General features: G+C 40.6%; 31 non-coding genes and 49 pseudogenes across 31 annotated transcripts; all 80 read right to left on the reverse strand.

Moving 5' to 3' along the window:
- Window positions 1-223: 223 nt before the first annotated feature.
- On the reverse strand, window positions 224-342 carry LOC143506045 (5S ribosomal RNA; annotated as a pseudogene).
- A 461-nt stretch (window positions 343-803) lies between these two features.
- Window positions 804-922, reverse strand: LOC143505978 (5S ribosomal RNA). The gene has a single exon (XR_013128116.1). It is a non-coding gene; the product is annotated as a 5S ribosomal RNA (ribosomal RNA).
- A 128-nt stretch (window positions 923-1,050) lies between these two features.
- LOC143506046 (5S ribosomal RNA) lies at window positions 1,051-1,169 on the reverse strand (annotated as a pseudogene).
- Window positions 1,170-1,277: 108 nt separating this feature from the next.
- Window positions 1,278-1,396, reverse strand: LOC143505920 (5S ribosomal RNA). Its single transcript, XR_013128059.1, has one exon. It is a non-coding gene; the product is annotated as a 5S ribosomal RNA (ribosomal RNA).
- Window positions 1,397-1,523: 127 nt separating this feature from the next.
- LOC143506007 (5S ribosomal RNA) lies at window positions 1,524-1,642 on the reverse strand (annotated as a pseudogene).
- Window positions 1,643-1,768: 126 nt separating this feature from the next.
- LOC143505980 (5S ribosomal RNA) lies at window positions 1,769-1,887 on the reverse strand (annotated as a pseudogene).
- Window positions 1,888-1,995: 108 nt separating this feature from the next.
- On the reverse strand, window positions 1,996-2,115 carry LOC143505973 (5S ribosomal RNA). Its single transcript, XR_013128111.1, has one exon. It is a non-coding gene; the product is annotated as a 5S ribosomal RNA (ribosomal RNA).
- Window positions 2,116-2,242: 127 nt separating this feature from the next.
- On the reverse strand, window positions 2,243-2,361 carry LOC143506047 (5S ribosomal RNA; annotated as a pseudogene).
- A 126-nt stretch (window positions 2,362-2,487) lies between these two features.
- On the reverse strand, window positions 2,488-2,606 carry LOC143506048 (5S ribosomal RNA; annotated as a pseudogene).
- Window positions 2,607-2,820: 214 nt separating this feature from the next.
- Window positions 2,821-2,939, reverse strand: LOC143506035 (5S ribosomal RNA). The gene has a single exon (XR_013128122.1). It is a non-coding gene; the product is annotated as a 5S ribosomal RNA (ribosomal RNA).
- Window positions 2,940-3,066: 127 nt separating this feature from the next.
- Window positions 3,067-3,185, reverse strand: LOC143506049 (5S ribosomal RNA; annotated as a pseudogene).
- A 214-nt stretch (window positions 3,186-3,399) lies between these two features.
- On the reverse strand, window positions 3,400-3,518 carry LOC143506148 (5S ribosomal RNA). The gene has a single exon (XR_013128133.1). It is a non-coding gene; the product is annotated as a 5S ribosomal RNA (ribosomal RNA).
- Window positions 3,519-3,645: 127 nt separating this feature from the next.
- LOC143506050 (5S ribosomal RNA) lies at window positions 3,646-3,764 on the reverse strand (annotated as a pseudogene).
- Window positions 3,765-3,872: 108 nt separating this feature from the next.
- On the reverse strand, window positions 3,873-3,991 carry LOC143506160 (5S ribosomal RNA). Its single transcript, XR_013128144.1, has one exon. It is a non-coding gene; the product is annotated as a 5S ribosomal RNA (ribosomal RNA).
- Window positions 3,992-4,118: 127 nt separating this feature from the next.
- Window positions 4,119-4,237, reverse strand: LOC143506008 (5S ribosomal RNA; annotated as a pseudogene).
- A 126-nt stretch (window positions 4,238-4,363) lies between these two features.
- On the reverse strand, window positions 4,364-4,482 carry LOC143505981 (5S ribosomal RNA; annotated as a pseudogene).
- A 108-nt stretch (window positions 4,483-4,590) lies between these two features.
- On the reverse strand, window positions 4,591-4,709 carry LOC143506172 (5S ribosomal RNA). The gene has a single exon (XR_013128155.1). It is a non-coding gene; the product is annotated as a 5S ribosomal RNA (ribosomal RNA).
- A 127-nt stretch (window positions 4,710-4,836) lies between these two features.
- On the reverse strand, window positions 4,837-4,955 carry LOC143506009 (5S ribosomal RNA; annotated as a pseudogene).
- A 126-nt stretch (window positions 4,956-5,081) lies between these two features.
- Window positions 5,082-5,200, reverse strand: LOC143505983 (5S ribosomal RNA; annotated as a pseudogene).
- A 108-nt stretch (window positions 5,201-5,308) lies between these two features.
- On the reverse strand, window positions 5,309-5,427 carry LOC143505926 (5S ribosomal RNA). Its single transcript, XR_013128065.1, has one exon. It is a non-coding gene; the product is annotated as a 5S ribosomal RNA (ribosomal RNA).
- A 126-nt stretch (window positions 5,428-5,553) lies between these two features.
- On the reverse strand, window positions 5,554-5,672 carry LOC143506051 (5S ribosomal RNA; annotated as a pseudogene).
- A 126-nt stretch (window positions 5,673-5,798) lies between these two features.
- On the reverse strand, window positions 5,799-5,917 carry LOC143506053 (5S ribosomal RNA; annotated as a pseudogene).
- A 214-nt stretch (window positions 5,918-6,131) lies between these two features.
- On the reverse strand, window positions 6,132-6,250 carry LOC143505937 (5S ribosomal RNA). Its single transcript, XR_013128076.1, has one exon. It is a non-coding gene; the product is annotated as a 5S ribosomal RNA (ribosomal RNA).
- A 127-nt stretch (window positions 6,251-6,377) lies between these two features.
- Window positions 6,378-6,496, reverse strand: LOC143506054 (5S ribosomal RNA; annotated as a pseudogene).
- A 108-nt stretch (window positions 6,497-6,604) lies between these two features.
- LOC143505949 (5S ribosomal RNA) lies at window positions 6,605-6,723 on the reverse strand. The gene has a single exon (XR_013128087.1). It is a non-coding gene; the product is annotated as a 5S ribosomal RNA (ribosomal RNA).
- Window positions 6,724-6,850: 127 nt separating this feature from the next.
- Window positions 6,851-6,969, reverse strand: LOC143506010 (5S ribosomal RNA; annotated as a pseudogene).
- Window positions 6,970-7,095: 126 nt separating this feature from the next.
- On the reverse strand, window positions 7,096-7,214 carry LOC143505984 (5S ribosomal RNA; annotated as a pseudogene).
- A 108-nt stretch (window positions 7,215-7,322) lies between these two features.
- LOC143505960 (5S ribosomal RNA) lies at window positions 7,323-7,441 on the reverse strand. The gene has a single exon (XR_013128098.1). It is a non-coding gene; the product is annotated as a 5S ribosomal RNA (ribosomal RNA).
- A 127-nt stretch (window positions 7,442-7,568) lies between these two features.
- On the reverse strand, window positions 7,569-7,687 carry LOC143506055 (5S ribosomal RNA; annotated as a pseudogene).
- A 126-nt stretch (window positions 7,688-7,813) lies between these two features.
- Window positions 7,814-7,932, reverse strand: LOC143506056 (5S ribosomal RNA; annotated as a pseudogene).
- Window positions 7,933-8,146: 214 nt separating this feature from the next.
- Window positions 8,147-8,265, reverse strand: LOC143505971 (5S ribosomal RNA). Its single transcript, XR_013128109.1, has one exon. It is a non-coding gene; the product is annotated as a 5S ribosomal RNA (ribosomal RNA).
- A 127-nt stretch (window positions 8,266-8,392) lies between these two features.
- LOC143506058 (5S ribosomal RNA) lies at window positions 8,393-8,511 on the reverse strand (annotated as a pseudogene).
- Window positions 8,512-8,725: 214 nt separating this feature from the next.
- LOC143505982 (5S ribosomal RNA) lies at window positions 8,726-8,844 on the reverse strand. Its single transcript, XR_013128117.1, has one exon. It is a non-coding gene; the product is annotated as a 5S ribosomal RNA (ribosomal RNA).
- Window positions 8,845-8,971: 127 nt separating this feature from the next.
- LOC143506059 (5S ribosomal RNA) lies at window positions 8,972-9,090 on the reverse strand (annotated as a pseudogene).
- Window positions 9,091-9,198: 108 nt separating this feature from the next.
- LOC143505993 (5S ribosomal RNA) lies at window positions 9,199-9,317 on the reverse strand. Its single transcript, XR_013128118.1, has one exon. It is a non-coding gene; the product is annotated as a 5S ribosomal RNA (ribosomal RNA).
- Window positions 9,318-9,444: 127 nt separating this feature from the next.
- On the reverse strand, window positions 9,445-9,563 carry LOC143506011 (5S ribosomal RNA; annotated as a pseudogene).
- Window positions 9,564-9,689: 126 nt separating this feature from the next.
- Window positions 9,690-9,808, reverse strand: LOC143505985 (5S ribosomal RNA; annotated as a pseudogene).
- A 108-nt stretch (window positions 9,809-9,916) lies between these two features.
- LOC143506005 (5S ribosomal RNA) lies at window positions 9,917-10,035 on the reverse strand. Its single transcript, XR_013128119.1, has one exon. It is a non-coding gene; the product is annotated as a 5S ribosomal RNA (ribosomal RNA).
- A 127-nt stretch (window positions 10,036-10,162) lies between these two features.
- LOC143506060 (5S ribosomal RNA) lies at window positions 10,163-10,281 on the reverse strand (annotated as a pseudogene).
- Window positions 10,282-10,407: 126 nt separating this feature from the next.
- Window positions 10,408-10,526, reverse strand: LOC143506061 (5S ribosomal RNA; annotated as a pseudogene).
- A 214-nt stretch (window positions 10,527-10,740) lies between these two features.
- On the reverse strand, window positions 10,741-10,859 carry LOC143506017 (5S ribosomal RNA). Its single transcript, XR_013128120.1, has one exon. It is a non-coding gene; the product is annotated as a 5S ribosomal RNA (ribosomal RNA).
- A 127-nt stretch (window positions 10,860-10,986) lies between these two features.
- Window positions 10,987-11,105, reverse strand: LOC143506062 (5S ribosomal RNA; annotated as a pseudogene).
- A 214-nt stretch (window positions 11,106-11,319) lies between these two features.
- On the reverse strand, window positions 11,320-11,438 carry LOC143506028 (5S ribosomal RNA). The gene has a single exon (XR_013128121.1). It is a non-coding gene; the product is annotated as a 5S ribosomal RNA (ribosomal RNA).
- A 127-nt stretch (window positions 11,439-11,565) lies between these two features.
- On the reverse strand, window positions 11,566-11,684 carry LOC143506063 (5S ribosomal RNA; annotated as a pseudogene).
- A 108-nt stretch (window positions 11,685-11,792) lies between these two features.
- Window positions 11,793-11,911, reverse strand: LOC143506041 (5S ribosomal RNA). The gene has a single exon (XR_013128123.1). It is a non-coding gene; the product is annotated as a 5S ribosomal RNA (ribosomal RNA).
- Window positions 11,912-12,038: 127 nt separating this feature from the next.
- On the reverse strand, window positions 12,039-12,157 carry LOC143506012 (5S ribosomal RNA; annotated as a pseudogene).
- Window positions 12,158-12,283: 126 nt separating this feature from the next.
- On the reverse strand, window positions 12,284-12,402 carry LOC143505986 (5S ribosomal RNA; annotated as a pseudogene).
- Window positions 12,403-12,510: 108 nt separating this feature from the next.
- Window positions 12,511-12,629, reverse strand: LOC143506052 (5S ribosomal RNA). The gene has a single exon (XR_013128124.1). It is a non-coding gene; the product is annotated as a 5S ribosomal RNA (ribosomal RNA).
- Window positions 12,630-12,756: 127 nt separating this feature from the next.
- LOC143506065 (5S ribosomal RNA) lies at window positions 12,757-12,875 on the reverse strand (annotated as a pseudogene).
- A 126-nt stretch (window positions 12,876-13,001) lies between these two features.
- On the reverse strand, window positions 13,002-13,120 carry LOC143506066 (5S ribosomal RNA; annotated as a pseudogene).
- A 214-nt stretch (window positions 13,121-13,334) lies between these two features.
- LOC143506064 (5S ribosomal RNA) lies at window positions 13,335-13,453 on the reverse strand. Its single transcript, XR_013128125.1, has one exon. It is a non-coding gene; the product is annotated as a 5S ribosomal RNA (ribosomal RNA).
- Window positions 13,454-13,580: 127 nt separating this feature from the next.
- Window positions 13,581-13,699, reverse strand: LOC143506067 (5S ribosomal RNA; annotated as a pseudogene).
- A 108-nt stretch (window positions 13,700-13,807) lies between these two features.
- LOC143506076 (5S ribosomal RNA) lies at window positions 13,808-13,926 on the reverse strand. The gene has a single exon (XR_013128126.1). It is a non-coding gene; the product is annotated as a 5S ribosomal RNA (ribosomal RNA).
- A 127-nt stretch (window positions 13,927-14,053) lies between these two features.
- On the reverse strand, window positions 14,054-14,172 carry LOC143506013 (5S ribosomal RNA; annotated as a pseudogene).
- Window positions 14,173-14,298: 126 nt separating this feature from the next.
- On the reverse strand, window positions 14,299-14,417 carry LOC143505987 (5S ribosomal RNA; annotated as a pseudogene).
- Window positions 14,418-14,525: 108 nt separating this feature from the next.
- Window positions 14,526-14,644, reverse strand: LOC143506087 (5S ribosomal RNA). The gene has a single exon (XR_013128127.1). It is a non-coding gene; the product is annotated as a 5S ribosomal RNA (ribosomal RNA).
- Window positions 14,645-14,771: 127 nt separating this feature from the next.
- On the reverse strand, window positions 14,772-14,890 carry LOC143506068 (5S ribosomal RNA; annotated as a pseudogene).
- Window positions 14,891-15,104: 214 nt separating this feature from the next.
- On the reverse strand, window positions 15,105-15,223 carry LOC143506099 (5S ribosomal RNA). The gene has a single exon (XR_013128128.1). It is a non-coding gene; the product is annotated as a 5S ribosomal RNA (ribosomal RNA).
- Window positions 15,224-15,350: 127 nt separating this feature from the next.
- LOC143506069 (5S ribosomal RNA) lies at window positions 15,351-15,469 on the reverse strand (annotated as a pseudogene).
- Window positions 15,470-15,683: 214 nt separating this feature from the next.
- LOC143506110 (5S ribosomal RNA) lies at window positions 15,684-15,802 on the reverse strand. The gene has a single exon (XR_013128129.1). It is a non-coding gene; the product is annotated as a 5S ribosomal RNA (ribosomal RNA).
- A 127-nt stretch (window positions 15,803-15,929) lies between these two features.
- LOC143506070 (5S ribosomal RNA) lies at window positions 15,930-16,048 on the reverse strand (annotated as a pseudogene).
- A 108-nt stretch (window positions 16,049-16,156) lies between these two features.
- Window positions 16,157-16,275, reverse strand: LOC143506122 (5S ribosomal RNA). Its single transcript, XR_013128130.1, has one exon. It is a non-coding gene; the product is annotated as a 5S ribosomal RNA (ribosomal RNA).
- A 127-nt stretch (window positions 16,276-16,402) lies between these two features.
- LOC143506014 (5S ribosomal RNA) lies at window positions 16,403-16,521 on the reverse strand (annotated as a pseudogene).
- A 126-nt stretch (window positions 16,522-16,647) lies between these two features.
- On the reverse strand, window positions 16,648-16,766 carry LOC143505988 (5S ribosomal RNA; annotated as a pseudogene).
- Window positions 16,767-16,874: 108 nt separating this feature from the next.
- Window positions 16,875-16,993, reverse strand: LOC143506133 (5S ribosomal RNA). Its single transcript, XR_013128131.1, has one exon. It is a non-coding gene; the product is annotated as a 5S ribosomal RNA (ribosomal RNA).
- Window positions 16,994-17,120: 127 nt separating this feature from the next.
- LOC143506071 (5S ribosomal RNA) lies at window positions 17,121-17,239 on the reverse strand (annotated as a pseudogene).
- Window positions 17,240-17,365: 126 nt separating this feature from the next.
- On the reverse strand, window positions 17,366-17,484 carry LOC143506072 (5S ribosomal RNA; annotated as a pseudogene).
- A 214-nt stretch (window positions 17,485-17,698) lies between these two features.
- Window positions 17,699-17,817, reverse strand: LOC143506144 (5S ribosomal RNA). Its single transcript, XR_013128132.1, has one exon. It is a non-coding gene; the product is annotated as a 5S ribosomal RNA (ribosomal RNA).
- Window positions 17,818-17,944: 127 nt separating this feature from the next.
- On the reverse strand, window positions 17,945-18,063 carry LOC143506074 (5S ribosomal RNA; annotated as a pseudogene).
- Window positions 18,064-18,277: 214 nt separating this feature from the next.
- LOC143506149 (5S ribosomal RNA) lies at window positions 18,278-18,396 on the reverse strand. The gene has a single exon (XR_013128134.1). It is a non-coding gene; the product is annotated as a 5S ribosomal RNA (ribosomal RNA).
- A 127-nt stretch (window positions 18,397-18,523) lies between these two features.
- LOC143506075 (5S ribosomal RNA) lies at window positions 18,524-18,642 on the reverse strand (annotated as a pseudogene).
- Window positions 18,643-18,750: 108 nt separating this feature from the next.
- On the reverse strand, window positions 18,751-18,869 carry LOC143506150 (5S ribosomal RNA). The gene has a single exon (XR_013128135.1). It is a non-coding gene; the product is annotated as a 5S ribosomal RNA (ribosomal RNA).
- Window positions 18,870-18,996: 127 nt separating this feature from the next.
- LOC143505979 (5S ribosomal RNA) lies at window positions 18,997-19,115 on the reverse strand (annotated as a pseudogene).
- Window positions 19,116-19,242: 127 nt separating this feature from the next.
- LOC143506077 (5S ribosomal RNA) lies at window positions 19,243-19,361 on the reverse strand (annotated as a pseudogene).
- Window positions 19,362-19,469: 108 nt separating this feature from the next.
- On the reverse strand, window positions 19,470-19,588 carry LOC143506152 (5S ribosomal RNA). The gene has a single exon (XR_013128136.1). It is a non-coding gene; the product is annotated as a 5S ribosomal RNA (ribosomal RNA).
- A 127-nt stretch (window positions 19,589-19,715) lies between these two features.
- Window positions 19,716-19,834, reverse strand: LOC143506032 (5S ribosomal RNA; annotated as a pseudogene).
- A 126-nt stretch (window positions 19,835-19,960) lies between these two features.
- On the reverse strand, window positions 19,961-20,079 carry LOC143505989 (5S ribosomal RNA; annotated as a pseudogene).
- Window positions 20,080-20,187: 108 nt separating this feature from the next.
- LOC143506153 (5S ribosomal RNA) lies at window positions 20,188-20,306 on the reverse strand. The gene has a single exon (XR_013128137.1). It is a non-coding gene; the product is annotated as a 5S ribosomal RNA (ribosomal RNA).
- Window positions 20,307-20,433: 127 nt separating this feature from the next.
- On the reverse strand, window positions 20,434-20,552 carry LOC143506078 (5S ribosomal RNA; annotated as a pseudogene).
- Window positions 20,553-20,678: 126 nt separating this feature from the next.
- LOC143506079 (5S ribosomal RNA) lies at window positions 20,679-20,797 on the reverse strand (annotated as a pseudogene).
- Between the last annotated feature and the right edge of the window lie 6 nt (window positions 20,798-20,803).

Consider the following 20,803-nt stretch of genomic DNA (forward strand, 5'->3'; position numbering starts at 1 on the left):
AGGTGGTCTCCCATCCAAGTACTAACCAGGCCCAAACGAGCTTAGCTTCCGAGGTCAAATGAGATCGGGCGTTTTTCAGGCTGGTGTGGCCGTAAGCCGTAAAAGAATGCAAAGATGACCTATTTATAATGAGAGCAAAACCTGAACAACAGACATTGCTAGTTTTTTTGCAGAACACCTTTAAGCTTGCTAATTGAATGTAAATAGCAACTCAACTATAAAAGTCACACAGCACCTGGTATTCCCAAGCTGTCTCCCATACAAGTATTAACCTGGCCTAAACCTATTTAGCTTCCTAGGTCAAATGAAATCGGGCGTTTTCAGGCTGGTGTGGCCGTAAGCCATAAAACAATGCAAAGATTATCTAATTATAACAAGAGCAAAACCTGAACAACAGAAATTGCTAGTTTTTTTGCAGAACACATTTAAGCTTGCTAATTGAATGTAAACAGCAACTCAACTATAAAAGTCACACAGCACCTGGTATTCCCAAGCTGTCTCCCATACAAGTATTAACCTGGCCTAAACCTATTTAGCTTCCTAGGTCAAATGAAATCGGGGCGTTTTCAGGCTGGTGTGGCCGTAAGCCATAAAACAATGCAAAGATTATCTAATTATAACAAGAACAAAACCTGAACAACAGAAATTGCTAGTTTTTTTGCAGAACACATTTAAGCTTGCTAATTGAATGTAAACAGCAACTCAACTATAAAAGTCACACAGCACCTGGTATTCCCAAGCTGTCTCCCATACAAGTATTAACCTGGCCCAAACCTATTTAGCTTGATAATTAAATCTAATAGGCTTCACAGCACCTGGTATTCCCAGGTGGTCTCCCATCCAAGTACTAACCAGGCCCAAACGAGCTTAGCTTCCGAGGTCAAATGAGATCGGGCGTTTTCAGGCTGGTGTGGCCGTAAGCCGTAAAACAATGCAAAGATGACCTATTTATAATGAGAGCAAAACCTGAACAACAGACATTGCTAGTTTTTTTTTGCAGAACACCTTTAAGCTTGCTAATTGAATGTAAATAGCAACTCAACTATAAAAGTCACACAGCACCTGGTATTCCCAAGCTGTCTCCCATACAAGTATTAACCTGGCCTAAACCTATTTAGCTTCCTAGGTCAAATGAAATCGGGCGTTTTCAGGCTGGTGTGGCCGTAAGCCATAAAACAATGCAAAGATGATCTAATTATAACAAGAGCAAAACCTGAACAACAGAAATTGCTAGTTTTTTTGCAGAACACATTTAAGCTTGATAATTAAATCTAATTGGCTTACAGCACCTGGTATTCCCAGGTGGTCTCCCATCCAAGTACTAACCAGGCCCAAACGAGCTTAGCTTCCGAGGTCAAATGAGATCGGGCGTTTTCAGGCTGGTGTGGCCGTAAGCCGTAAAAGAATGCAAAGATGACCTATTTATAATGAGAGCAAAACCTGAACAACAGACATTGCTAGTTTGTTTTGCAGAACACCTTTAAGCTTGCTAATTGAATGTAAATAGCAACTCAACTATAAAAGTCACACAGCACCTGGTATTCCCAAGCTGTCCCCCATACAAGTATTAACCTGGCCAAAACCTATTTAGCTTCCGAGGTCAAATGAGATCGGGCGTTTTCAGGCTGGTGTGGCCGCAAGCCATAAAACAATGCAAAGATTATCTAATTATAACAAGAGCAAAACCTGAACAACAGAAATTGCTAGTTTTTTTGCAGAACACATTTAAGCTTGCTAATTGAATGTAAACAGCAACTCAACTATAAAAGTCACACAGCACCTGGTATTCCCAAGCTGTCTCCCATACAAGTATTAACCTGGCCCAAACCTATTTAGCTTCCTAGGTCAAATGAGATCGGGCGTTTTCAGGCTGGTGTGGCCGTAAGCCATAAAACAATGCAAAGATTATCTAATTATAACAAGAGCAAAACCTGAACAACAGAAATTGCTAGTTTTTTTGCAGAACACATTTAAGCTTGATAATTAAATCTAATTGGCTTACAGCACCTGGTATTCCCAGGTGGTCTCCCATCCAAGTACTAACCAGGCCCCAAACGAGCTTAGCTTCCGAGGTCAAATGAGATCGGGCGTTTTCAGGCTGGTGTGGCCGTAAGCCGTAAAAGAATGCAAAGATGACCTATTTATAATGAGAGCAAAACCTGAACAACAGACATTGCTAGTTTTTTTTGCAGAACACCTTTAAGCTTGCTAATTGAATGTAAATAGCAACTCAACTATAAAAGTCACACAGCACCTGGTATTCCCAAGCTGTCTCCCATACAAGTATTAACCTGGCCTAAACCTATTTAGCTTCCTAGGTCAAATGAAATCGGGCGTTTTCAGGCTGGTGTGGCCGTAAGCCATAAAACAATGCAAAGATTATCTAATTATAACAAGAGCAAAACCTGAACAACAGAAATTGCTAGTTTTTTTGCAGAACACATTTAAGCTTGCTAATTGAATGTAAACAGCAACTCAACTATAAAAGTCACACAGCACCTGGTATTCCCAAGCTGTCTCCCATACAAGTATTAACCTGGCCTAAACCTATTTAGCTTCCTAGGTCAAATGAAATCGGGCGTTTTCAGGCTGGTGTGGCCGTAAGCCATAAAACAATGCAAAGATTATCTAATTATAACAAGAACAAAACCTGAACAACAGAAATTGCTAGTTTTTTTGCAGAACACATTTAAGCTTGCTAATTGAATGTAAACAGCAACTCAACTATAAAAGTCACACAGCACCTGGTATTCCCAAGCTGTCTCCCATACAAGTATTAACCTGGCCCAAACCTATTTAGCTTGATAATTAAATCTAATAGGCTTACAGCACCTGGTATTCCCAGGTGGTCTCCCATCCAAGTACTAACCAGGCCCAAACGAGCTTAGCTTCCGAGGTCAAATGAGATCGGGCGTTTTCAGGCTGGTGTGGCCGTAAGCCGTAAAACAATGCAAAGATGACCTATTTATAATGAGAGCAAAACCTGAACAACAGACATTGCTAGTTTTTTTTGCAGAACACCTTTAAGCTTGCTAATTGAATGTAAATAGCAACTCAACTATAAAAGTCACACAGCACCTGGTATTCCCAAGCTGTCTCCCATACAAGTATTAACCTGGCCTAAACCTATTTAGCTTCCTAGGTCAAATGAAATCGGGCGTTTTCAGGCTGGTGTGGCCGTAAGCCATAAAACAATGCAAAGATGATCTAATTATAACAAGAGCAAAACCTGAACAACAGAAATTGCTAGTTTTTTTGCAGAACACATTTAAGCTTGCTAATTGAATGTAAACAGCAACTCAACTATAAAAGTCACACAGCACCTGGCATTCCCAAGCTGTCTCCCATACAAGTATTAACCTGGCCCAAACCTATTTAGCTTGATAATTAAATCTAATAGGCTTACAGCACCTGGTATTCCCAGGTGGTCTCCCATCCAAGTACTAACCAGGCCCAAACGAGCTTAGCTTCCGAGGTCAAATGAGATCGGGCGTTTTCAGGCTGGTGTGGCCGTAAGCCGTAAAACAATGCAAAGATGACCTATTTATAATGAGAGCAAAACCTGAACAACAGACATTGCTAGTTTTTTTTGCAGAACACCTTTAAGCTTGCTAATTGAATGTAAATAGCAACTCAACTATAAAAGTCACACAGCACCTGGTATTCCCAAGCTGTCTCCCATACAAGTATTAACCTGGCCTAAACCTATTTAGCTTCCTAGGTCAAATGAAATCGGGCGTTTTCAGGCTGGTGTGGCCGTAAGCCATAAAACAATGCAAAGATGATCTAATTATAACAAGAGCAAAACCTGAACAACAGAAATTGCTAGTTTTTTTGCAGAACACATTTAAGCTTGATAATTAAATCTAATTGGCTTACAGCACCTGGTATTCCCAGGTGGTCTCCCATCCAAGTACTAACCAGGCCCAAACGAGCTTAGCTTCCGAGGTCAAATGAGATCGGGCGTTTTCAGGCTGGTGTGGCCGTAAGCCGTAAAAGAATGCAAAGATGACCTATTTATAATGAGAGCAAAACCTGAACAACAGACATTGCTAGTTTGTTTTGCAGAACACCTTTAAGCTTGCTAATTGAATGTAAATAGCAACTCAACTATAAAAGTCACACAGCACCTGGTATTCCCAAGCTGTCCCCCATACAAGTATTAACCTGGCCAAAACCTATTTAGCTTCCGAGGTCAAATGAGATCGGGCGTTTTCAGGCTGGTGTGGCCGCAAGCCATAAAACAATGCAAAGATTATCTAATTATAACAAGAGCAAAACCTGAACAACAGAAATTGCTAGTTTTTTTGCAGAACACATTTAAGCTTGCTAATTGAATGTAAACAGCAACTCAACTATAAAAGTCACACAGCACCTGGTATTCCCAAGCTGTCTCCCATACAAGTATTAACCTGGCCCAAACCTATTTAGCTTCCTAGGTCAAATGAGATCGGGCGTTTTCAGGCTGGTGTGGCCGTAAGCCATAAAACAATGCAAAGATTATCTAATTATAACAAGAGCAAAACCTGAACAACAGAAATTGCTAGTTTTTTTGCAGAACACATTTAAGCTTGATAATTAAATCTAATTGGCTTACAGCACCTGGTATTCCCAGGTGGTCTCCCATCCAAGTACTAACCAGGCCCAAACGAGCTTAGCTTCCGAGGTCAAATGAGATCGGGCGTTTTCAGGCTGGTGTGGCCGTAAGCCGTAAAAGAATGCAAAGATGACCTATTTATAATGAGAGCAAAACCTGAACAACAGACATTGCTAGTTTGTTTTGCAGAACACCTTTAAGCTTGCTAATTGAATGTAAATAGCAACTCAACTATAAAAGTCACACAGCACCTGGTATTCCCAAGCTGTCCCCCATACAAGTATTAACCTGGCCAAAACCTATTTAGCTTCCGAGGTCAAATGAGATCGGGCGTTTTCAGGCTGGTGTGGCCGCAAGCCATAAAACAATGCAAAGATTATCTAATTATAACAAGAGCAAAACCTGAACAACAGAAATTGCTAGTTTTTTTGCAGAACACATTTAAGCTTGCTAATTGAATGTAAACAGCAACTCAACTATAAAAGTCACACAGCACCTGGTATTCCCAAGCTGTCTCCCATACAAGTATTAACCTGGCCCAAACCTATTTAGCTTCCTAGGTCAAATGAGATCGGGCGTTTTCAGGCTGGTGTGGCCGTAAGCCATAAAACAATGCAAAGATTATCTAATTATAACAAGAGCAAAACCTGAACAACAGAAATTGCTAGTTTTTTTGCAGAACACATTTAAGCTTGATAATTAAATCTAATTGGCTTACAGCACCTGGTATTCCCAGGTGGTCTCCCATCCAAGTACTAACCAGGCCCAAACGAGCTTAGCTTCCGAGGTCAAATGAGATCGGGCGTTTTCAGGCTGGTGTGGCCGTAAGCCGTAAAAGAATGCAAAGATGACCTATTTATAATGAGAGCAAAACCTGAACAACAGACATTGCTAGTTTTTTTGCAGAACACCTTTAAGCTTGCTAATTGAATGTAAATAGCAACTCAACTATAAAAGTCACACAGCACCTGGTATTCCCAAGCTGTCTCCCATACAAGTATTAACCTGGCCTAAACCTATTTAGCTTCCTAGGTCAAATGAAATCGGGCGTTTTCAGGCTGGTGTGGCCGTAAGCCATAAAACAATGCAAAGATTATCTAATTATAACAAGAGCAAAACCTGAACAACAGAAATTGCTAGTTTTTTTGCAGAACACATTTAAGCTTGCTAATTGAATGTAAACAGCAACTCAACTATAAAAGTCACACAGCACCTGGTATTCCCAAGCTGTCTCCCATACAAGTATTAACCTGGCCTAAACCTATTTAGCTTCCTAGGTCAAATGAAATCGGGCGTTTTCAGGCTGGTGTGGCCGTAAGCCATAAAACAATGCAAAGATTATCTAATTATAACAAGAACAAAACCTGAACAACAGAAATTGCTAGTTTTTTTGCAGAACACATTTAAGCTTGCTAATTGAATGTAAACAGCAACTCAACTATAAAAGTCACACAGCACCTGGTATTCCCAAGCTGTCTCCCATACAAGTATTAACCTGGCCCAAACCTATTTAGCTTGATAATTAAATCTAATAGGCTTACAGCACCTGGTATTCCCAGGTGGTCTCCCATCCAAGTACTAACCAGGCCCAAACGAGCTTAGCTTCCGAGGTCAAATGAGATCGGGCGTTTTCAGGCTGGTGTGGCCGTAAGCCGTAAAACAATGCAAAGATGACCTATTTATAATGAGAGCAAAACCTGAACAACAGACATTGCTAGTTTTTTTTGCAGAACACCTTTAAGCTTGCTAATTGAATGTAAATAGCAACTCAACTATAAAAGTCACACAGCACCTGGTATTCCCAAGCTGTCTCCCATACAAGTATTAACCTGGCCTAAACCTATTTAGCTTCCTAGGTCAAATGAAATCGGGCGTTTTCAGGCTGGTGTGGCCGTAAGCCATAAAACAATGCAAAGATGATCTAATTATAACAAGAGCAAAACCTGAACAACAGAAATTGCTAGTTTTTTTGCAGAACACATTTAAGCTTGATAATTAAATCTAATTGGCTTACAGCACCTGGTATTCCCAGGTGGTCTCCCATCCAAGTACTAACCAGGCCCAAACGAGCTTAGCTTCCGAGGTCAAATGAGATCGGGCGTTTTCAGGCTGGTGTGGCCGTAAGCCGTAAAAGAATGCAAAGATGACCTATTTATAATGAGAGCAAAACCTGAACAACAGACATTGCTAGTTTGTTTTGCAGAACACCTTTAAGCTTGCTAATTGAATGTAAATAGCAACTCAACTATAAAAGTCACACAGCACCTGGTATTCCCAAGCTGTCCCCCATACAAGTATTAACCTGGCCAAAACCTATTTAGCTTCCGAGGTCAAATGAGATCGGGCGTTTTCAGGCTGGTGTGGCCGCAAGCCATAAAACAATGCAAAGATTATCTAATTATAACAAGAGCAAAACCTGAACAACAGAAATTGCTAGTTTTTTTGCAGAACACATTTAAGCTTGCTAATTGAATGTAAACAGCAACTCAACTATAAAAGTCACACAGCACCTGGTATTCCCAAGCTGTCTCCCATACAAGTATTAACCTGGCCCAAACCTATTTAGCTTCCTAGGTCAAATGAGATCGGGCGTTTTCAGGCTGGTGTGGCCGTAAGCCATAAAACAATGCAAAGATTATCTAATTATAACAAGAGCAAAACCTGAACAACAGAAATTGCTAGTTTTTTTGCAGAACACATTTAAGCTTGATAATTAAATCTAATTGGCTTACAGCACCTGGTATTCCCAGGTGGTCTCCCATCCAAGTACTAACCAGGCCCAAACGAGCTTAGCTTCCGAGGTCAAATGAGATCGGGCGTTTTCAGGCTGGTGTGGCCGTAAGCCGTAAAAGAATGCAAAGATGACCTATTTATAATGAGAGCAAAACCTGAACAACAGACATTGCTAGTTTTTTTTGCAGAACACCTTTAAGCTTGCTAATTGAATGTAAATAGCAACTCAACTATAAAAGTCACACAGCACCTGGTATTCCCAAGCTGTCTCCCATACAAGTATTAACCTGGCCTAAACCTATTTAGCTTCCTAGGTCAAATGAAATCGGGCGTTTTCAGGCTGGTGTGGCCGTAAGCCATAAAACAATGCAAAGATTATCTAATTATAACAAGAGCAAAACCTGAACAACAGAAATTGCTAGTTTTTTTGCAGAACACATTTAAGCTTGCTAATTGAATGTAAACAGCAACTCAACTATAAAAGTCACACAGCACCTGGTATTCCCAAGCTGTCTCCCATACAAGTATTAACCTGGCCTAAACCTATTTAGCTTCCTAGGTCAAATGAAATCGGGCGTTTTCAGGCTGGTGTGGCCGTAAGCCATAAAACAATGCAAAGATTATCTAATTATAACAAGAACAAAACCTGAACAACAGAAATTGCTAGTTTTTTTGCAGAACACATTTAAGCTTGCTAATTGAATGTAAACAGCAACTCAACTATAAAAGTCACACAGCACCTGGTATTCCCAAGCTGTCTCCCATACAAGTATTAACCTGGCCCAAACCTATTTAGCTTGATAATTAAATCTAATAGGCTTACAGCACCTGGTATTCCCAGGTGGTCTCCCATCCAAGTACTAACCAGGCCCAAACGAGCTTAGCTTCCGAGGTCAAATGAGATCGGGCGTTTTCAGGCTGGTGTGGCCGTAAGCCGTAAAACAATGCAAAGATGACCTATTTATAATGAGAGCAAAACCTGAACAACAGACATTGCTAGTTTTTTTTGCAGAACACCTTTAAGCTTGCTAATTGAATGTAAATAGCAACTCAACTATAAAAGTCACACAGCACCTGGTATTCCCAAGCTGTCTCCCATACAAGTATTAACCTGGCCTAAACCTATTTAGCTTCCTAGGTCAAATGAAATCGGGCGTTTTCAGGCTGGTGTGGCCGTAAGCCATAAAACAATGCAAAGATGATCTAATTATAACAAGAGCAAAACCTGAACAACAGAAATTGCTAGTTTTTTTGCAGAACACATTTAAGCTTGCTAATTGAATGTAAACAGCAACTCAACTATAAAAGTCACACAGCACCTGGCATTCCCAAGCTGTCTCCCATACAAGTATTAACCTGGCCCAAACCTATTTAGCTTGATAATTAAATCTAATAGGCTTACAGCACCTGGTATTCCCAGGTGGTCTCCCATCCAAGTACTAACCAGGCCCAAACGAGCTTAGCTTCCGAGGTCAAATGAGATCGGGCGTTTTCAGGCTGGTGTGGCCGTAAGCCGTAAAACAATGCAAAGATGACCTATTTATAATGAGAGCAAAACCTGAACAACAGACATTGCTAGTTTTTTTTGCAGAACACCTTTAAGCTTGCTAATTGAATGTAAATAGCAACTCAACTATAAAAGTCACACAGCACCTGGTATTCCCAAGCTGTCTCCCATACAAGTATTAACCTGGCCTAAACCTATTTAGCTTCCTAGGTCAAATGAAATCGGGCGTTTTCAGGCTGGTGTGGCCGTAAGCCATAAAACAATGCAAAGATGATCTAATTATAACAAGAGCAAAACCTGAACAACAGAAATTGCTAGTTTTTTTGCAGAACACATTTAAGCTTGATAATTAAATCTAATTGGCTTACAGCACCTGGTATTCCCAGGTGGTCTCCCATCCAAGTACTAACCAGGCCCAAACGAGCTTAGCTTCCGAGGTCAAATGAGATCGGGCGTTTTCAGGCTGGTGTGGCCGTAAGCCGTAAAAGAATGCAAAGATGACCTATTTATAATGAGAGCAAAACCTGAACAACAGACATTGCTAGTTTGTTTTGCAGAACACCTTTAAGCTTGCTAATTGAATGTAAATAGCAACTCAACTATAAAAGTCACACAGCACCTGGTATTCCCAAGCTGTCCCCCATACAAGTATTAACCTGGCCAAAACCTATTTAGCTTCCGAGGTCAAATGAGATCGGGCGTTTTCAGGCTGGTGTGGCCGCAAGCCATAAAACAATGCAAAGATTATCTAATTATAACAAGAGCAAAACCTGAACAACAGAAATTGCTAGTTTTTTTGCAGAACACATTTAAGCTTGCTAATTGAATGTAAACAGCAACTCAACTATAAAAGTCACACAGCACCTGGTATTCCCAAGCTGTCTCCCATACAAGTATTAACCTGGCCCAAACCTATTTAGCTTCCTAGGTCAAATGAGATCGGGCGTTTTCAGGCTGGTGTGGCCGTAAGCCATAAAACAATGCAAAGATTATCTAATTATAACAAGAGCAAAACCTGAACAACAGAAATTGCTAGTTTTTTTGCAGAACACATTTAAGCTTGATAATTAAATCTAATTGGCTTACAGCACCTGGTATTCCCAGGTGGTCTCCCATCCAAGTACTAACCAGGCCCAAACGAGCTTAGCTTCCGAGGTCAAATGAGATCGGGCGTTTTCAGGCTGGTGTGGCCGTAAGCCGTAAAAGAATGCAAAGATGACCTATTTATAATGAGAGCAAAACCTGAACAACAGACATTGCTAGTTTTTTTTGCAGAACACCTTTAAGCTTGCTAATTGAATGTAAATAGCAACTCAACTATAAAAGTCACACAGCACCTGGTATTCCCAAGCTGTCTCCCATACAAGTATTAACCTGGCCTAAACCTATTTAGCTTCCTAGGTCAAATGAAATCGGGCGTTTTCAGGCTGGTGTGGCCGTAAGCCATAAAACAATGCAAAGATTATCTAATTATAACAAGAGCAAAACCTGAACAACAGAAATTGCTAGTTTTTTTGCAGAACACATTTAAGCTTGCTAATTGAATGTAAACAGCAACTCAACTATAAAAGTCACACAGCACCTGGTATTCCCAAGCTGTCTCCCATACAAGTATTAACCTGGCCTAAACCTATTTAGCTTCCTAGGTCAAATGAAATCGGGCGTTTTCAGGCTGGTGTGGCCGTAAGCCATAAAACAATGCAAAGATTATCTAATTATAACAAGAACAAAACCTGAACAACAGAAATTGCTAGTTTTTTTGCAGAACACATTTAAGCTTGCTAATTGAATGTAAACAGCAACTCAACTATAAAAGTCACACAGCACCTGGTATTCCCAAGCTGTCTCCCATACAAGTATTAACCTGGCCCAAACCTATTTAGCTTGATAATTAAATCTAATAGGCTTACAGCACCTGGTATTCCCAGGTGGTCTCCCATCCAAGTACTAACCAGGCCCAAACGAGCTTAGCTTCCGAGGTCAAATGAGATCGGGCGTTTTCAGGCTGGTGTGGCCGTAAGCCGTAAAACAATGCAAAGATGACCTATTTATAATGAGAGCAAAACCTGAACAACAGACATTGCTAGTTTTTTTTGCAGAACACCTTTAAGCTTGCTAATTGAATGTAAATAGCAACTCAACTATAAAAGTCACACAGCACCTGGTATTCCCAAGCTGTCTCCCATACAAGTATTAACCTGGCCTAAACCTATTTAGCTTCCTAGGTCAAATGAAATCGGGCGTTTTCAGGCTGGTGTGGCCGTAAGCCATAAAACAATGCAAAGATGATCTAATTATAACAAGAGCAAAACCTGAACAACAGAAATTGCTAGTTTTTTTGCAGAACACATTTAAGCTTGCTAATTGAATGTAAACAGCAACTCAACTATAAAAGTCACACAGCACCTGGCATTCCCAAGCTGTCTCCCATACAAGTATTAACCTGGCCCAAACCTATTTAGCTTGATAATTAAATCTAATAGGCTTACAGCACCTGGTATTCCCAGGTGGTCTCCCATCCAAGTACTAACCAGGCCCAAACGAGCTTAGCTTCCGAGGTCAAATGAGATCGGGCGTTTTCAGGCTGGTGTGGCCGTAAGCCGTAAAACAATGCAAAGATGACCTATTTATAATGAGAGCAAAACCTGAACAACAGACATTGCTAGTTTTTTTTGCAGAACACCTTTAAGCTTGCTAATTGAATGTAAATAGCAACTCAACTATAAAAGTCACACAGCACCTGGTATTCCCAAGCTGTCTCCCATACAAGTATTAACCTGGCCTAAACCTATTTAGCTTCCTAGGTCAAATGAAATCGGGCGTTTTCAGGCTGGTGTGGCCGTAAGCCATAAAACAATGCAAAGATTATCTAATTATAACAAGAGCAAAACCTGAACAACAGAAATTGCTAGTTTTTTTGCAGAACACATTTAAGCTTGATAATTAAATCTAATTGGCTTACAGCACCTGGTATTCCCAGGTGGTCTCCCATCCAAGTACTAACCAGGCCCAAACGAGCTTAGCTTCCGAGGTCAAATGAGATCGGGCGTTTTCAGGCTGGTGTGGCCGTAAGCCGTAAAAGAATGCAAAGATGACCTATTTATAATGAGAGCAAAACCTGAACAACAGACATTGCTAGTTTGTTTTGCAGAACACCTTTAAGCTTGCTAATTGAATGTAAATAGCAACTCAACTATAAAAGTCACACAGCACCTGGTATTCCCAAGCTGTCCCCCATACAAGTATTAACCTGGCCAAAACCTATTTAGCTTCCGAGGTCAAATGAGATCGGGCGTTTTCAGGCTGGTGTGGCCGCAAGCCATAAAACAATGCAAAGATTATCTAATTATAACAAGAGCAAAACCTGAACAACAGAAATTGCTAGTTTTTTTGCAGAACACATTTAAGCTTGCTAATTGAATGTAAACAGCAACTCAACTATAAAAGTCACACAGCACCTGGTATTCCCAAGCTGTCTCCCATACAAGTATTAACCTGGCCCAAACCTATTTAGCTTCCTAGGTCAAATGAGATCGGGCGTTTTCAGGCTGGTGTGGCCGTAAGCCATAAAACAATGCAAAGATTATCTAATTATAACAAGAGCAAAACCTGAACAACAGAAATTGCTAGTTTTTTTGCAGAACACATTTAAGCTTGATAATTAAATCTAATTGGCTTACAGCACCTGGTATTCCCAGGTGGTCTCCCATCCAAGTACTAACCAGGCCCAAACGAGCTTAGCTTCCGAGGTCAAATGAGATCGGGCGTTTTCAGGCTGGTGTGGCCGTAAGCCGTAAAAGAATGCAAAGATGACCTATTTATAATGAGAGCAAAACCTGAACAACAGACATTGCTAGTTTTTTTTGCAGAACACCTTTAAGCTTGCTAATTGAATGTAAATAGCAACTCAACTATAAAAGTCACACAGCACCTGGTATTCCCAAGCTGTCTCCCATACAAGTATTAACCTGGCCTAAACCTATTTAGCTTCCTAGGTCAAATGAAATCGGGCGTTTTCAGGCTGGTGTGGCCGTAAGCCATAAAACAATGCAAAGATTATCTAATTATAACAAGAGCAAAACCTGAACAACAGAAATTGCTAGTTTTTTTGCAGAACACATTTAAGCTTGCTAATTGAATGTAAACAGCAACTCAACTATAAAAGTCACACAGCACCTGGTATTCCCAAGCTGTCTCCCATACAAGTATTAACCTGGCCTAAACCTATTTAGCTTCCTAGGTCAAATGAAATCGGGCGTTTTCAGGCTGGTGTGGCCGTAAGCCATAAAACAATGCAAAGATTATCTAATTATAACAAGAACAAAACCTGAACAACAGAAATTGCTAGTTTTTTTGCAGAACACATTTAAGCTTGCTAATTGAATGTAAACAGCAACTCAACTATAAAAGTCACACAGCACCTGGTATTCCCAAGCTGTCTCCCATACAAGTATTAACCTGGCCCAAACCTATTTAGCTTGATAATTAAATCTAATAGGCTTACAGCACCTGGTATTCCCAGGTGGTCTCCCATCCAAGTACTAACCAGGCCCAAACGAGCTTAGCTTCCGAGGTCAAATGAGATCGGGCGTTTTCAGGCTGGTGTGGCCGTAAGCCGTAAAACAATGCAAAGATGACCTATTTATAATGAGAGCAAAACCTGAACAACAGACATTGCTAGTTTTTTTTGCAGAACACCTTTAAGCTTGCTAATTGAATGTAAATAGCAACTCAACTATAAAAGTCACACAGCACCTGGTATTCCCAAGCTGTCTCCCATACAAGTATTAACCTGGCCTAAACCTATTTAGCTTCCTAGGTCAAATGAAATCGGGCGTTTTCAGGCTGGTGTGGCCGTAAGCCATAAAACAATGCAAAGATGATCTAATTATAACAAGAGCAAAACCTGAACAACAGAAATTGCTAGTTTTTTTGCAGAACACATTTAAGCTTGATAATTAAATCTAATTGGCTTACAGCACCTGGTATTCCCAGGTGGTCTCCCATCCAAGTACTAACCAGGCCCAAACGAGCTTAGCTTCCGAGGTCAAATGAGATCGGGCGTTTTCAGGCTGGTGTGGCCGTAAGCCGTAAAAGAATGCAAAGATGACCTATTTATAATGAGAGCAAAACCTGAACAACAGACATTGCTAGTTTGTTTTGCAGAACACCTTTAAGCTTGCTAATTGAATGTAAATAGCAACTCAACTATAAAAGTCACACAGCACCTGGTATTCCCAAGCTGTCCCCCATACAAGTATTAACCTGGCCAAAACCTATTTAGCTTCCGAGGTCAAATGAGATCGGGCGTTTTCAGGCTGGTGTGGCCGCAAGCCATAAAACAATGCAAAGATTATCTAATTATAACAAGAGCAAAACCTGAACAACAGAAATTGCTAGTTTTTTTGCAGAACACATTTAAGCTTGCTAATTGAATGTAAACAGCAACTCAACTATAAAAGTCACACAGCACCTGGTATTCCCAAGCTGTCTCCCATACAAGTATTAACCTGGCCCAAACCTATTTAGCTTCCTAGGTCAAATGAGATCGGGCGTTTTCAGGCTGGTGTGGCCGTAAGCCATAAAACAATGCAAAGATTATCTAATTATAACAAGAGCAAAACCTGAACAACAGAAATTGCTAGTTTTTTTGCAGAACACATTTAAGCTTGATAATTAAATCTAATTGGCTTACAGCACCTGGTATTCCCAGGTGGTCTCCCATCCAAGTACTAACCAGGCCCAAACGAGCTTAGCTTCCGAGGTCAAATGAGATCGGGCGTTTTCAGGCTGGTGTGGCCGTAAGCCGTAAAAGAATGCAAAGATGACCTATTTATAATGAGAGCAAAACCTGAACAACAGACATTGCTAGTTTTTTTTGCAGAACACCTTTAAGCTTGCTAATTGAATGTAAATAGCAACTCAACTATAAAAGTCACACAGCACCTGGTATTCCCAAGCTGTCTCCCATACAAGTATTAACCTGGCCTAAACCTATTTAGCTTCCTAGGTCAAATGAAATCGGGCGTTTTCAGGCTGGTGTGGCCGTAAGCCATAAAACAATGCAAAGATTATCTAATTATAACAAGAACAAAACCTGAACAACAGAAATTGCTAGTTTTTTTGCAGAACACATTTAAGCTTGCTAATTGAATGTAAACAGCAACTCAACTATAAAAGTCACACAGCACCTGGTATTCCCAAGCTGTCTCCCATACAAGTATTAACCTGGCCCAAACCTATTTAGCTTGATAATTAAATCTAATAGGCTTACAGCACCTGGTATTCCCAGGTGGTCTCCCATCCAAGTACTAACCAGGCCCAAACGAGCTTAGCTTCCGAGGTCAAATGAGATCGGGCGTTTTCAGGCTGGTGTGGCCGTAAGCCGTAAAACAATGCAAAGATGACCTATTTATAATGAGAGCAAAACCTGAACAACAGACATTGCTAGTTTTTTTTGCAGAACACCTTTAAGCTTGCTAATTGAATGTAAATAGCAACTCAACTATAAAAGTCACACAGCACCTGGTATTCCCAAGCTGTCTCCCATACAAGTATTAACCTGGCCTAAACCTATTTAGCTTCCTAGGTCAAATGAAATCGGGCGTTTTCAGGCTGGTGTGGCCGTAAGCCATAAAACAATGCAAAGATGATCTAATTATAACAAGAGCAAAACCTGAACAACAGAAATTGCTAGTTTTTTTGCAGAACACATTTAAGCTTGCTAATTGAATGTAAACAGCAACTCAACTATAAAAGTCACACAGCACCTGGCATTCCCAAGCTGTCTCCCATACAAGTATTAACCTGGCCCAAACCTATTTAGCTTGATAATTAAATCTAATAGGCTTACAGCACCTGGTATTCCCAGGTGGTCTCCCATCCAAGTACTAACCAGGCCCAAACGAGCTTAGCTTCCGAGGTCAAATGAGATCGGGCGTTTTCAGGCTGGTGTGGCCGTAAGCCGTAAAACAATGCAAAGATGACCTATTTATAATGAGAGCAAAACCTGAACAACAGACATTGCTAGTTTTTTTTGCAGAACACCTTTAAGCTTGCTAATTGAATGTAAATAGCAACTCAACTATAAAAGTCACACAGCACCTGGTATTCCCAAGCTGTCTCCCATACAAGTATTAACCTGGCCTAAACCTATTTAGCTTCCTAGGTCAAATGAAATCGGGCGTTTTCAGGCTGGTGTGGCCGTAAGCCATAAAACAATGCAAAGATTATCTAATTATAACAAGAGCAAAACCTGAACAACAGAAATTGCTAGTTTTTTTGCAGAACACATTTAAGCTTGATAATTAAATCTAATTGGCTTACAGCACCTGGTATTCCCAGGTGGTCTCCCATCCAAGTACTAACCAGGCCCAAACGAGCTTAGCTTCCGAGGTCAAATGAGATCGGGCGTTTTCAGGCTGGTGTGGCCGTAAGCCGTAAAAGAATGCAAAGATGACCTATTTATAATGAGAGCAAAACCTGAACAACAGACATTGCTAGTTTGTTTTGCAGAACACCTTTAAGCTTGCTAATTGAATGTAAATAGCAACTCAACTATAAAAGTCACACAGCACCTGGTATTCCCAAGCTGTCCCCCATACAAGTATTAACCTGGCCAAAACCTATTTAGCTTCCGAGGTCAAATGAGATCGGGCGTTTTCAGGCTGGTGTGGCCGCAAGCCATAAAACAATGCAAAGATTATCTAATTATAACAAGAGCAAAACCTGAACAACAGAAATTGCTAGTTTTTTTGCAGAACACATTTAAGCTTGCTAATTGAATGTAAACAGCAACTCAACTATAAAAGTCACACAGCACCTGGTATTCCCAAGCTGTCTCCCATACAAGTATTAACCTGGCCCAAACCTATTTAGCTTCCTAGGTCAAATGAGATCGGGCGTTTTCAGGCTGGTGTGGCCGTAAGCCATAAAACAATGCAAAGATTATCTAATTATAACAAGAGCAAAACCTGAACAACAGAAATTGCTAGTTTTTTTGCAGAACACATTTAAGCTTGATAATTAAATCTAATTGGCTTACAGCACCTGGTATTCCCAGGTGGTCTCCCATCCAAGTACTAACCAGGCCCAAACGAGCTTAGCTTCCGAGGTCAAATGAGATCGGGCGTTTTCAGGCTGGTGTGGCCGTAAGCCGTAAAAGAATGCAAAGATGACCTATTTATAATGAGAGCAAAACCTGAACAACAGACATTGCTAGTTTTTTTTGCAGAACACCTTTAAGCTTGCTAATTGAATGTAAATAGCAACTCAACTATAAAAGTCACACAGCACCTGGTATTCCCAAGCTGTCTCCCATACAAGTATTAACCTGGCCTAAACCTATTTAGCTTCCTAGGTCAAATGAAATCGGGCGTTTTCAGGCTGGTGTGGCCGTAAGCCATAAAACAATGCAAAGATTATCTAATTATAACAAGAGCAAAACCTGAACAACAGAAATTGCTAGTTTTTTTGCAGAACACATTTAAGCTTGCTAATTGAATGTAAACAGCAACTCAACTATAAAAGTCACACAGCACCTGGTATTCCCAAGCTGTCTCCCATACAAGTATTAACCTGGCCTAAACCTATTTAGCTTCCTAGGTCAAATGAAATCGGGCGTTTTCAGGCTGGTGTGGCCGTAAGCCATAAAACAATGCAAAGATTATCTAATTATAACAAGAACAAAACCTGAACAACAGAAATTGCTAGTTTTTTTGCAGAACACATTTAAGCTTGCTAATTGAATGTAAACAGCAACTCAACTATAAAAGTCACACAGCACCTGGTATTCCCAAGCTGTCTCCCATACAAGTATTAACCTGGCCCAAACCTATTTAGCTTGATAATTAAATCTAATAGGCTTACAGCACCTGGTATTCCCAGGTGGTCTCCCATCCAAGTACTAACCAGGCCCAAACGAGCTTAGCTTCCGAGGTCAAATGAGATCGGGCGTTTTCAGGCTGGTGTGGCCGTAAGCCGTAAAACAATGCAAAGATGACCTATTTATAATGAGAGCAAAACCTGAACAACAGACATTGCTAGTTTTTTTTGCAGAACACCTTTAAGCTTGCTAATTGAATGTAAATAGCAACTCAACTATAAAAGTCACACAGCACCTGGTATTCCCAAGCTGTCTCCCATACAAGTATTAACCTGGCCTAAACCTATTTAGCTTCCTAGGTCAAATGAAATCGGGCGTTTTCAGGCTGGTGTGGCCGTAAGCCATAAAACAATGCAAAGATGATCTAATTATAACAAGAGCAAAACCTGAACAACAGAAATTGCTAGTTTTTTTGCAGAACACATTTAAGCTTGCTAATTGAATGTAAACAGCAACTCAACTATAAAAGTCACACAGCACCTGGCATTCCCAAGCTGTCTCCCATACAAGTATTAACCTGGCCCAAACCTATTTAGCTTGATAATTAAATCTAATAGGCTTACAGCACCTGGTATTCCCAGGTGGTCTCCCATCCAAGTACTAACCAGGCCCAAACGAGCTTAGCTTCCGAGGTCAAATGAGATCGGGCGTTTTCAGGCTGGTGTGGCCGTAAGCCGTAAAACAATGCAAAGATGACCTATTTATAATGAGAGCAAAACCTGAACAACAGACATTGCTAGTTTTTTTTGCAGAACACCTTTAAGCTTGCTAATTGAATGTAAATAGCAACTCAACTATAAAAGTCACACAGCACCTGGTATTCCCAAGCTGTCTCCCATACAAGTATTAACCTGGCCTAAACCTATTTAGCTTCCTAGGTCAAATGAAATCGGGCGTTTTCAGGCTGGTGTGGCCGTAAGCCATAAAACAATGCAAAGATTATCTAATTATAACAAGAGCAAAACCTGAACAACAGAAATTGCTAGTTTTTTTGCAGAACACATTTAAGCTTGATAATTAAATCTAATTGGCTTACAGCACCTGGTATTCCCAGGTGGTCTCCCATCCAAGTACTAACCAGGCCCAAACGAGCTTAGCTTCCGAGGTCAAATGAGATCGGGCGTTTTCAGGCTGGTGTGGCCGTAAGCCGTAAAAGAATGCAAAGATGACCTATTTATAATGAGAGCAAAACCTGAACAACAGACATTGCTAGTTTGTTTTGCAGAACACCTTTAAGCTTGCTAATTGAATGTAAATAGCAACTCAACTATAAAAGTCACACAGCACCTGGTATTCCCAAGCTGTCCCCCATACAAGTATTAACCTGGCCAAAACCTATTTAGCTTCCGAGGTCAAATGAGATCGGGCGTTTTCAGGCTGGTGTGGCCGTAAGCCGTAAAACAATGCAAAGATGACCTATTTATAATGAGAGCAAAACCTGAACAACAGACATTGCTAGTTTTTTTTGCAGAACACCTTTAAGCTTGCTAATTGAATGTAAATAGCAACTCAACTATAAAAGTCACACAGCACCTGGTATTCCCAAGCTGTCTCCCATACAAGTATTAACCTGGCCTAAACCTATTTAGCTTCCTAGGTCAAATGAAATCGGGCGTTTTCAGGCTGGTGTGGCCGTAAGCCATAAAACAATGCAAAGATTATCTAATTATAACAAGAGCAAAACCTGAACAACAGAAATTGCTAGTTTTTTTGCAGAACACATTTAAGCTTGATAATTAAATCTAATTGGCTTACAGCACCTGGTATTCCCAGGTGGTCTCCCATCCAAGTACTAACCAGGCCCAAACGAGCTTAGCTTCCGAGGTCAAATGAGATCGGGCGTTTTCAGGCTGGTGTGGCCGTAAGCCGTAAAAGAATGCAAAGATGACCTATTTATAATGAGAGCAAAACCTGAACAACAGACATTGCTAGTTTGTTTTGCAGAACACCTTTAAGCTTGCTAATTGAATGTAAATAGCAACTCAACTATAAAAGTCACACAGCACCTGGTATTCCCAAGCTGTCCCCCATACAAGTATTCACCTGGCCAAAACCTATTTAGCTTCCGAGGTCAAATGAGATCGGGCGTTTTCAGGCTGGTGTGGCCGCAAGCCATAAAACAATGCAAAGATTATCTAATTATAACAAGAGCAAAACCTGAACAACAGAAATTGCTAGTTTTTTTGCAGAACACATTTAAGCTTGCTAATTGAATGTAAACAGCAACTCAACTATAAAAGTCACACAGCACCTGGTATTCCCAAGCTGTCTCCCATACAAGTATTAACCTGGCCCAAACCTATTTAGCTTCCTAGGTCAAATGAGATCGGGCGTTTTCAGGCTGGTGTGGCCGTAAGCCATAAAACAATGCAAAGATTATCTAATTATAACAAGAGCAAAACCTGAACAACAGAAATTGCTAGTTTTTTTGCAGAACACATTTAAGCTTGATAATTAAATCTAATTGGCTTACAGCACCTGGTATTCCCAGGTGGTCTCCCATCCAAGTACTAACCAGGCCCAAACGAGCTTAGCTTCCGAGGTCAAATGAGATCGGGCGTTTTCAGGCTGGTGTGGCCGTAAGCCGTAAAAGAATGCAAAGATGACCTATTTATAATGAGAGCAAAACCTGAACAACAGACATTGCTAGTTTTTTTTGCAGAACACCTTTAAGCTTGCTAATTGAATGTAAATAGCAACTCAACTATAAAAGTCACACAGCACCTGGTATTCCCAAGCTGTCTCCCATACAAGTATTAACCTGGCCTAAACCTATTTAGCTTCCTAGGTCAAATGAAATCGGGCGTTTTCAGGCTGGTGTGGCCGTAAGCCATAAAACAATGCAAAGATTATCTAATTATAACAAGAGCAAAACCTGAACAACAGAAATTGCTAGTTTTTTTGCAGAACACATTTAAGCTTGCTAATTGAATGTAAACAGCAACTCAACTATAAAAGTCACACAGCACCTGGTATTCCCAAGCTGTCTCCCATACAAGTATTAACCTGGCCTAAACCTATTTAGCTTCCTAGGTCAAATGAAATCGGGCGTTTTCAGGCTGGTGTGGCCGTAAGCCATAAA

Source organism: Brachyhypopomus gauderio, unplaced genomic scaffold (genome assembly GCF_052324685.1).
Source record: "Brachyhypopomus gauderio isolate BG-103 unplaced genomic scaffold, BGAUD_0.2 sc422, whole genome shotgun sequence".
Taxonomy (NCBI): domain Eukaryota; kingdom Metazoa; phylum Chordata; class Actinopteri; order Gymnotiformes; family Hypopomidae; genus Brachyhypopomus; species Brachyhypopomus gauderio.